An 11,311-nucleotide genomic window follows, 5' to 3' on the forward strand; every position below is an offset into this window, starting at 1 on the left:
TAGTGACGACAATCTTCAGTAACAGCTGTGGGACACATTTAACTTGGAGAGAGGTAATGCAGAAGATGCTTTAAGATGGCTTTGCGGTCCCCGTGGCCCAGGACAGATGTGCCCATTCAGTCACATAACATAACTCACAACATTCTGCTATAATTTAAGCCAGTTATGTATGACCCTGGGGGCTGCTGAAGATTATTACAAGTAGCAGGTGTTCCCTTGGAGCATCTTTCTCTGTACATGTTGCCAAATGGAAAAAGAATGAAGGAGGAAGATGATGTCTTTTTAGAGCATTTAATCTGTTTTCAATTGCTTGTAAAACTGTGATTCTTTGTTTCATTTGGAAAGAGCAAGATATATTCATTTCACCTTAAGCCTCCATTTCTCTTTCATCCTCCTTTGGGGTACTTGCATCATCTGCACAGTATTTCCTCTTTATTTACCTCTCACTTGATATTTAGAAGCCTCATTACTTGTCAGAACTACTTCTCTGCAACATAGTTTTATTGACTTTTTTTTTTTCTTGAGGAAAAAATATATTTCTGCCTGAGATGTTTCAGATAAGCCAGAACTTTATACACTTTCCTCTCTCAGTCTAATTTCTTTAGTAAATCATTTCCAGGCTCTCAACACACTTGATCCAAGTGATGCTGATACCTTCTTAAGGGCTGATATGCTTTTCAAAAGATCATAACTATGAAAGTAGCCGAAGTCTGGTCTGAAACTTTCCTTTTGCTACTGTGAGATATGCAATAAATGAACATTGCTACACTAAAACCTCACCTCACTGAGTTTCTCCATTCAGGGTACTCCAGCATGACTCTACCATGTTTTACCTATTGACCTTCTCTTTCGCACACCAAAATGCACATTAGTATCCTGGTGAGATTTCTCTGAAGATCTTTACTTTACTTTGGATATCTTGGAAGTCAGTTATACCTCATAAACCATGAATTATTTTTTATAGTAACAACAACAATATGAGGGGTTAAGCAAGTTCCTCTCTCATCTAGGAACCAATGACTATGAACTTTTAATTCATCCCTTCTATCTCGGACTGGGATTTCTCCAGGGAGACTACCAGAGTTAGGTGGCCAGAACCGTGGCTATAGATGGGTACTCACTACCGATATTATATACCCATCTTCTGATCTTTGATGAGTCCTGTCCTGGCTGTCATTTCACATTTTCACATTAACATATTTCACATTAACATATTGCTTATGTTATAGGCTTTAGGTTCTCGACTTGCTTATGCTCTACTCTCTTATCTATTTGTGTTATGAGCTCTTTGGGCCAAAAGCAGCTCCAATGAGAGATGTGGAGATCTCATTCAAGATGAGCAAATAGAATTCTTGTGATATACATCCTGTTGTTTGTTTTTTTTTTTCCTCTCAGCTTTAAAAGCAATTTATTTTGCTAAAGGTCTTCAACAGTGATTCAGGAAACTGTTGTGGTAAGTGCCTATGAAAAGTAAAGCCCTCCACTCCAGATTCTTTCCACCCTGCCAGATAAGAAGATTGAAACACTTAGGGTGATTAGCCAAACAATTATTGATAAAATGATAATGACCACTGTAACATTTCTCAGTATTTGAGTGGATGCATTGTACTGCAACTGATAACAGAAGACATTTATGCATTTCTAAAACCTCTTCAGAAAGTCATGTTAGAAGAACCTCTGTCAGATATTGACAGGTCCACTTATCAAAAAAAAAAAAAAAAATCTTCTTATGTGTCTGCGATTTTTAAAGACATTAAGTAACCAATGATATGCTTAGAAATTTACTTCAAATCACTGTCTTTCCCTGAATCCAGCATGTAACCACTCGTCTAAGTTAAATGTCTTGATGTCTTCTGCAGAACAGACTGCTGCAGTGGAACATGCAGCACTCACCAATTTCATTGTTCAGCAAATAAACTTTTTTTAAGAGACATACACAAATACTAACTCTCACATAGAAAAGCTACCTATACAGCCAGTGAAATGAAAGTAGCTCTTTTTACATATAAGTTTTTAGAACTGCAATATTGTAAGACATAATTTTGACTAGGTGCTACGGTACTGGTATAGAAAAGATACAAACCAAGCCCTCGGAGGCTTCTAGAAAAGAGCCTTCAGCACAGGCATGTTAACATCACAAAGTAGGCAAGAATCGGAGCCAAAATTAGCAAAATGCATAAATCAGAGCCAAAATGATTTTTAAAATGTATTACTTAAAATAACAGGGAAAGTGAAAGCCCCCAGGACACACAGAAAACAATCTCTTTCCCTTAAAATTTGGAATCTGCCAGACTATAATACTGTTGGGCTAAATGCCATTATTAACATCATGCCAGACTAGACAAGAATCCTCCTCCTCAGGCAATGCTCAGCAACTTTAACAAAGGAACTCTTTCCAAAGTTAAATGAGGTAATATAAATACCCAAGGAAAGGCCAGGAGACTATTAATAGCCACTTCATATCTCTTTAACTTTGTGAATCCAACATACCTGTCAGTCAAGTAAGTCAATTAGTCCATTATTTCCACTGTACCTGAGCAAAGGCAAATAAAATGTTGAGGTGACTTGGACTGATCAAAATCTTAGTGTTACCTCTTGATCAATCACTGTACTTTGTACCAAGTACCAAGCACCAAGCATTTTGACTTTTCAAAGCAAAACCTAATTATGAATTTCACTTATGTTGTTGTTGTTTCGATTAAAACTAATATGTTTACACTAGACAGCATCCAGCTCATCTGACTGCTGTGTCAGTATCTCATTCTAACTGAAACAACCTCTTGTGCTCCATCATTTTAAGAATAAATTCTCAAAATTGTCATACCCTAAAACAAACTTGCCTTATAGTGGATATTATTACAAAAAATGAAGTGTTTCATACCAATTAAAAGAAGCCAGGAAAAGAAATAGTCAACACCATTTTGAAGCTATCCAGAAGCCAGAAGAAGTTCATATTGAGAAGCAGTTCATCCTGAGAAAGCCAGTAAGAAGTTTTCACTCAGTAAAAAAGCAGAGCCCCAGTGCAGTGATTAGAACATGGAAATAATTTTGTCTGCAGCAAAAATAACAGCACGAAGTGGAGATGACAGGGTTCAGCTGCCTATATTAGCAGCAGAGGGCTGACAGGGTGCTGAAACCAGGCAGACAGGGAGACCAGACGACAAGCTCAAGAGCTGCCATCACAGCAAGTCCACAAAAAAAAAAAAAAAAAAAAAAAAAAAAAAAAAAAAAAAGGTTAGATATGCCTGGAATGTAAAATTCACCCACTCAAACTGCACTAATTTCACAGTGCAACAGCAGAGAATCTAAGCAAACAGAAAAATGGCTGGTACTTGACACGACAAATATAAAATGGCATCCAGAAGATGGGGATGCTTATTTGAACTAAGAAAAAGGGGTAGTTTAGACATGATGATTCTGTGTATTGTACACAGCAAGCCTTGTGGAGAATGCTGGGTTGGAATGCTGCATGTGCTATTTTTCTGTTTCTTTTTGTAGAAAGAGAGGTGTAAGCACCAGCACCATAACACTAGCACAGATGATGCCTCTCTATGCTCCTGGTTGCCACGATTTCGCTGGCCCAAGCCAGTGCTGTGCTTTCCGAATGGTAAGCTACACCCTTCCAGTCAAGGAGGAATCAGATTTATTTAGTCAATCACAAGCACACAAAAATGAAATTTAAATTCCAAAATACCTCAAGCAAAGTGGGCACAACAGACCCAAAAGTTCAGAACTTCTTTGCAAAGTTTGATCATGGAACAAGCATGAATAAAGCACAGTATGTTCAGAAAATTCACTGTAGCAGAAGGGCAAATATTGACAGGAAAAGTCATTTCAACTCATTAAGCTTTTACTGTAATTTTTCAATTCCTTCAAAGAAACAAAATCAACTTAAGAACTCATATTCTGCCATATGTAAATGTGCATGGGACAGAACATGTACAGGTGACATGTATATATGTCTCACATATAGACATACAGGACAACATAAAACACACATATACGAGCCAGACATTCTTTAGCAAAAAGCTGATGCAGAAAAAGTACAACACAGACACAATTTTTTAAATGCTCAGAGGACATTTTCTAGGACTCTTGTTTAGGAAACAAAACTACAAGCTTAGCCACTTAAAACACTTAGGCGGAAGTGACTGAGAAACAATAAATGTGAAACACAGATTATTCCTCCCCCACATTTACTGTCATTTTCCAGAGTTTAACAACATTATACTTCTGTGCTTTTGTTTCTAAGACATGGACAGTGCAGCAAACTGCCAAGAAATATATTTGCTGGACATAATAAGTACTTGATTCCATCTGAGGAGGAGTGGCTTAGCATAATTAAACTCTTCCATGACGCAGGGGAACAGACCTGATGACCCACAAAGGGTTCTAAGGGTTCCTTCCAAACATGCTTCTGTGATTATATGCTGATTAAATACCTGTGTGCACAGCCAGCTTATTTCCCCATTTTGTTCAAAACGCATGGGTCAGACTTGGATCTGAATCACTTTATGGCATGCAGCATTATATCTGGACCTAGGAATAACTGCCCACCTCCTTTGTATATCTGCTCTAGACATTCCTGTTTCCCCTCCTTACCCCATCCTTCTCCTTTTATAATCATTTACCTTCTCCATGTCCTTGTGCACAAACCTTCACCCAGCCCCTGCATGAAGACAGCCAGCACAAGTGGTCTGACATTACTGTGGTGTCTTCTCCAAAGATCTGCCAAAAAGACGTCCTTGATAAACTGGAAAAAAAAAAAAAAAAAATATATATATATATATATATCACACGTAATTAGTTAGGAGCTGACCAGAAAGGATCCGAGCCAGGTTTCACTGCTATGCATGACATTCAACTTTAAATAAACTTTGGAAGAGTAACTAGCCATTAGAGAGAAATCAGAGACAGAGCTTAAGTAGACAAGCCAGCAGCACACTTCCCTCTCTGTTAGAAATGGTTTGCTTGCATTTTCTTCCAGACAGGCCAGAAGGAGAGAGGTCTGAAATGGGAAACACTAGCTAAACCAAGGGGAGCCAGGTCACCTGGCCCTAGGACATAGATGCTTCAGGTGCAGTCTCTTCAGACCAGGAACTATAAAATCCTGTATTCAGACATCCGTGTAATGCCTGCAGCTAACTGTCATCCTAACAATTGTCTGTGTGTTAAATCAATAGCTACATAAGATTGGTTGCACTCTTTTAGGGGGTAAAAACCGTTTCTGTTTGCTTTTAAAATATTCTCTAAACCATGTGTGGAACAGTGGTTAATCCTTGGGAAAGAAAACAAATGCATGCAAGTTACCTGCACATGGCTGCTGAAAACTTTTGAATAGCAGGGTGACTTATGGGTGAGTTTATTCAATTTGGTTTCGAACCAACCCTCTTCTCCATCAAAATATTTTAAACTTGTTATACACATTCACAAAAGATTCCTGTAACGCATCTTTTACACTTAGCCCATGGCAAATACAGTGGCATTCCCAGGTGATATATCCTAGGTGATACCATACTGATCATATTAAGAGTCAGTAAAAAGGACATACATCGCCGTTTTGGAAAACCACCATTTTTGGAAAAAGATCTCTAGAAGAATTCAGTAGCAGAACTCCATCTCACTCCAAACTGCCATTCATTCAATTTTAACAAGCGAAGGCTACCATTGCTAATGACAGACACAGAAAAGTCTCATTACCTGGCAACAAATTAGTACAGAAAATACAGGTGTGCCACTGAAAACTCCCAGCCTCACCCTTTACCTATTGTTCTGGTGAAAGAATTTGCTGCCAATACACACCAAAATTGAAGAACGTATGAGCCGAGGGAAGCATCTCTATGCCTTAGGTAAGAGTGCTCCCTGCTGGCTACAGGTCTGAAAGAAGTAACCTCCTTTGTCTAGATATAAATTCAGAAATTTGTGCATCATCGTCTTAAGCATAAAATTATATATATACACATATGAATGATACCCTGTTTGCATCTGGGTGTGGGTATTTCAACATATTTCAACCTCTCACCTCACGTCCAAAACATGGGGGAGATAAAACACTGATTATGGAGGAAAAATAATACCAGAACAGAGGCATAAGCAATGTCAGCTGAGCATTCATATTGATACATTTCCAAAAACACTAGCTGCACCATGCTTTCTGCAAACATTTTAGTAATAAGCTAGTTTTCATATAAATTTCACAATGAGTGGAATACTAAACATTATCAAATTAATTTATTTTGATTTGGTAGAAAAAAATAGTTGTGCTTCAGCAAGCAATTGAGCCAATTAAAAGAACACAGAGAATGATTAATGGCAGGGATTTGTTTTTATCAACAGGCTTGAAACACAGGAATTCAGACTATTTTGCAGTTAGACATAGACGTACTGCTCAAAAGCACTTCCACCTGTCACACACATTCCATAAGCAAAAGAATACTTATTTTAGCAGTTTCCCATTTCTTGATATGATAAGCTAAGATTTTTATACAACTAATAAATTCATTTTGCATTTCTGTTTGAAAAGCATTTAGATGATTAAGTAAACTACAATACACACAGTCTAGGGGTAGTTTACAAATACAACTGAGGAAGTAACTAAATATGGTGCAACCCACACAATTCTCACCTCACTTTCCATGTGAAAGCATATAGAAACTATATACAGCATTCTCATAACTACTCTACAGACTTTATTTCCCAAAGTATCTTCCATAATCACAGGCAAGCAGTTCATGTAATTGCTTTCATACAGACACAACCGTTGCTGCCATCAACAACCCGCAGTGTGCAGGTATCAGGATGAAGTGGGAGGGTTTTGGTTCACAGGCACGTCTCTGAAAACATTTCCTGTGTTCAGCCAGCAAATGACTGCATAAAACAAATTTAACACAATAAACACAGATGTGATAGATTTTCCCTCTGAATGTTTCGGATGGATATGCAAATATTTTATGATTTTTTTTTTTAAATATCATGTTTCATCTTTTAAAATGTAAGACAGCAAAATTTAATAATGTACCAAAGTACACACTAATGGTTTCCCTCTGAGTCACATCTTCCAAATGGAAAGAGATCGGTGTAACATTATTAATCCAAGGCATGCAGTAGAAACTGATAGAAAAGCAAGCTGTGTGCTTTGTGACAGAGTGCTTCAAGCATACGATTCTCTTCCTTTTCGAAGGCCAACACTGACCTCTATGGGTAAACACATGTAATGGTACCAAACAGATTACTAAAGAGAGGCCAAGTATGATACCAAAACACAGCAGAAATTTTTGTGGCCCTCTCTAAGACAAAGCTATTACACTGAAGTAGGATGCATATTCCTTCTCTGGACACAATGCTAGACTTCAGCCACAGCTATATAAATCTTTCGTTCACCAGAATAACTTTCATTGGTTTTGTATGGAACTGATTTTGTCCATAAATCAATTCCGAATACATAAAATGCACAACTAATCCTGAGGGAACAGTTCACAAACACAACATCCTCAATGTTCGAATGACTCCAAATTGCAACTTGGAACAGCCCAAGTTGGAAGAGACCTCAAAAGATCACAAGCTTCATGCTTGCACACTCCAGGTGGCACTGAGCACAAACGGGAAACACAGGTTTCCCAGGCTAACACCAGCACTCTGGATGGCAAACACATGGCAGTGATCCAGCCCTTGCCGCAGGACAACACAGCGGATGCACCTTGAGTAAGCTGGCAAAGGAGTGAGAGTGGATGGGCACCTGGGAACATGCCTTCTCTGTGTCCTCTTCAAATATGGGTGCCATGAGTGTGTGCACACCTGGCTCTCCCTGGCACAGGGATGCATGCAGGAGACCTGGACTACACGGGGAGAAAAGCCAATACACAAAATACAACACAAAATTCAAAAATATGAAATGACAGCACATGGCTGGGCAGTGGGAAAATGGGAGAAATCTCACCCCAACACCATCTGGGCTATCCCCAGATCACTTTCATGTGGCAGTGTGGCCATGGGGGTCAACAAGCCCCATGGTCGGTGATAACATCAGGCTGTTAACGAAGAAGCCATGAGGGATGTAAAGAGTTTAGAAGGAACATAGAAGGGTAATTCAGGGGATGCCTTGCTGTCTCAGACTGCTTGTTCTCCAGCCATTAAGACATGGAAGTTGCTGGCTGTTTGCAGTTGCTGGGCAAAGCTGTTGACCAATGAACAGTTACTGGAAAAGTACTGCTGTAGAGCCAACGGTATAAGAAGGAAGCTGTCCTCAATAAAGGAGTTAAAGTTATGTCCTCAGTAAAGAAGTAGAAGTTACGGATCTTTAATGAACCCTGGCCCCTGTGTGGTCATTACTCCACAGCTTCAGTGGTACAAGAGGCCACCCTGACAGCTGCTGTGAAAAACAATTAAATGGGACAAAAAATTAAGGTTTGCTGTGCCTCAGAGCTGCAAAGGATCTTGTGTCTGTGATGAAGCAGACACAAGAAACACATTGCTCTTCTTCCTGCTTTATATTTTAATCTTCCTTAAGTTAATGACAAGGATGCAAACAGGCAGAGTTTCCTTAATTGGTTTAGTATCAGTTTCCATGCCAAGACTTCATCATTGGTTTAAATAGCCCTTTGTTGCAAAAAGGTGGATTAACGACTATAATTTTGTAAATCTTCTGCAAGAAGCAACTATTCATCATTAGATACAAAGCTATAATAGCATAACACTAGTAATCTTTTTATTTTTATTTTTTAAAAATCTATCTTTCTGAAATTGTGGTACATGCTGTTGTTAGCAAATAAAATACAATTTTACATCACAGAAATGAAGGTTATCTTTTAATCTAAAACAGTAGAAGTGATATCTCATCAAAAAAAAAAATATATATATATATATATAATATATATGCTGTTGTCTGGAGACAGTGATATTATATGTTTTCATAAGGTATGAACCACTCTTCAAGTAATTGTCTTGCTTTTGCCCTTTTGAATAGAGTTACTGAACATTCCAATTTAATGGGATTTTCCATTAAAAATTAACAGCCATCTCATAAAAAGTAATTTAAATAATGTGCAGGGAAGCGAAGCAATTGAAGCACCTGCAGTCTCTGAAAGCTAGGGTGTATCAGGTAGGAAATAGCTCAAGGCAATCTTATCTTATCAAATAGAAACCTAATCAAGCAAGAAATAAAAATAAGAAAAAGAACAAATGTATATAAACTGCTACATAAATGCTAGAAGTTGGGGGGAAACAACAGTGAATTGGAATTTATAATTTTAAATAGTATTATTATTTACGTTTCTCAAAACTTTTTTTTGTTTGTTTTAAATCAGAGCACAATACATACACAAATCAAACTGGCTGGTGTCAGTGGGCACATGAACATGCACTGACACTGCTAAGATAAATGAGGTTAAATGTATCAAAAATAATACTGAATTTCATTTGAATGTATTTCCATGCTAGAACAGAGAAAGGATGGCAGACTGGCTTTTCCACTGGCATCTCAGCTGTTCTTTCACCTGATATGCTGTTCCCATGAAAATATTCCATCAAACCAGCCCAGTGGAGGCTTTTCTTCCTGAGCAATACTCCACTTGGCAGCTATCCGAGATAGACAGTTACTGTTCCAACTCTCTGCAATTTAAATATGGAAACATAGGAAAAAATCTACAGGAATGCTTAGCTTTGTCTTCCCATGAAGGAATCACAGTAAGGAATTTTTGCAGGTTCCCCACACACTTACAGTGTTATTTAAGAAAATAAACAACCTTTAATATGAAATAGAGTTTAATCCGTACAGGGAAAACTAATTGCTGTTATCCTTCTCTACCATCTTAGTTCTAAGAAAACAGGGATCCTATTTTTCAGTAATTTGCTACTATTCCGTAAGAAACTGGTACCAACTTATTAATTACTCAAGGAATAGCTGAGGTTGGAGTCACCTCTGGAGATCAGCTAGTCCAAGCCGCTGCTCAAGCAGGGCCTGCCAAAGCAGGGTCTCATTTCTCCTAATTACTCCTAATTAGAGTTCAGTTCTTTGGCAAACTTTCAGTTTTATAAAAGTCCTGGGTGGATAAAAGCAAAATCTAAAACTGACTAAAAGTTGGTCATTACTTTATCTCTAACATTAGTCACAAATCACACAATACCAAAGTTAACCTGAGCTATCAGACTGGCTCTCCAGAAACTCCTTTAGAGCCAGGTTTCTGAAAGTTCCACACACCCTGTGTCCTGCTCACTCTGTGCATAGAGCAGCAAACCCCATATCGCACCTCTGTGGCATGTTCTCTCTCCACATATTTTGCTTTTTACCAAGTCAATTTTGCTTATTTTGGTGCAACAGATAAATTACTTCCATACTGTTGCATAAGCACTTTGAATGAGCTGAAAGCAGCTGAGGCCTTTGTACAATTGCCGCTCTCTCAGAACAATAGACTGTGGGCTTAAAGAAAAAGACGACGGATAAAAAAAAAAAGGAGGAGGTGGATAGTGCTGTGAAAAAGCACAAGAGCACATATGGCTTGAATGGTGGGGTAGGAACTGGAGAGGGAAAGGCAGTAGTGTGGGGTCTGCTTGGAGCTGATGGACTAAAACTCTGCTGACCATTAAAGGAATTCAGTTCGCATTAAGTTTTTGGATTAGCTTTATCCAAGCAGACGTTATGGAACTTACAGAGGGATAAGCCTGCCAGCTAATTCAGGGTACAGTTTGAGAGGAAGAACTGTCAACAAAAATGCTCCATGTGATAGAGGAAAACAGCTCAAAACACAGCAGTTCCCACTCTCTGACAGGGCATTGATGGCAGCACTTCCCCAGTCCCCTACCTGTCTTTTGACCTCCAAAGGTGTCCAGGAGCACAAACATAGCAGCCCAAGCTATGCGCTCTGTGCACAGAAGCAACCCAAAGCCAGGTGCTGCAGAGCACAGAAAAGCTTGTGCATGGTGCTGTAGGCCTTCTTTCAAATGTGGTTCACGGGATTTCTCTGAACTTAGTATATTATTACAATATACTTTCAAACAGAGTAATATGCGAATATACTTAGCACTGACTGAGTAGAGCTTGGCAAGTGATAGCCTGCTGGGTATCTGGGTACTACAGTTCTCCTTTACTGCCTAAAAAAAGTGAGACGACCTCAAGGAGAGCATGACGACTCGCCGGTAAGGTGTAGGTAAGGTACCGCACTGCGCTCAGCTCACTTCTGCGCTGCCCAGCCAGGCGCTTCCAGGAGACACCTGGACACGGACATGGAAGTCAGGGTCCCTGTCCCTTCTCAGCTCTCTGCTGGTGTCACTACTTGAACAAATTTCAACAGGGCCGCACTGCTTAAGCTTGTCTGTG

At 39.0% G+C, this 11,311-nt stretch overlaps 1 long non-coding RNA gene across 4 annotated transcripts in view; it reads right to left on the bottom strand.

Annotated features, from left to right (window-relative positions):
• The window catches only part of LOC311440948, a 98,276-nt gene that overhangs the window by 65,010 nt on the left and 21,955 nt on the right, over positions 1-11,311 (bottom strand). For all 4 annotated transcript variants that reach the window (XR_014695660.1, XR_014695661.1, XR_014695662.1 and 1 more), the window contains one exon: positions 4,632-4,753. This is a non-coding gene — a long non-coding RNA (uncharacterized lncRNA). The remainder of the gene's footprint in view (positions 1-4,631; positions 4,754-11,311) is intronic.

The sequence above is a fragment of the Aythya ferina genome (assembly GCF_964211825.1).
Source record: "Aythya ferina genome assembly, chromosome: 8".
Classification (NCBI taxonomy): Eukaryota; Metazoa; Chordata; class Aves; order Anseriformes; family Anatidae; genus Aythya; species Aythya ferina.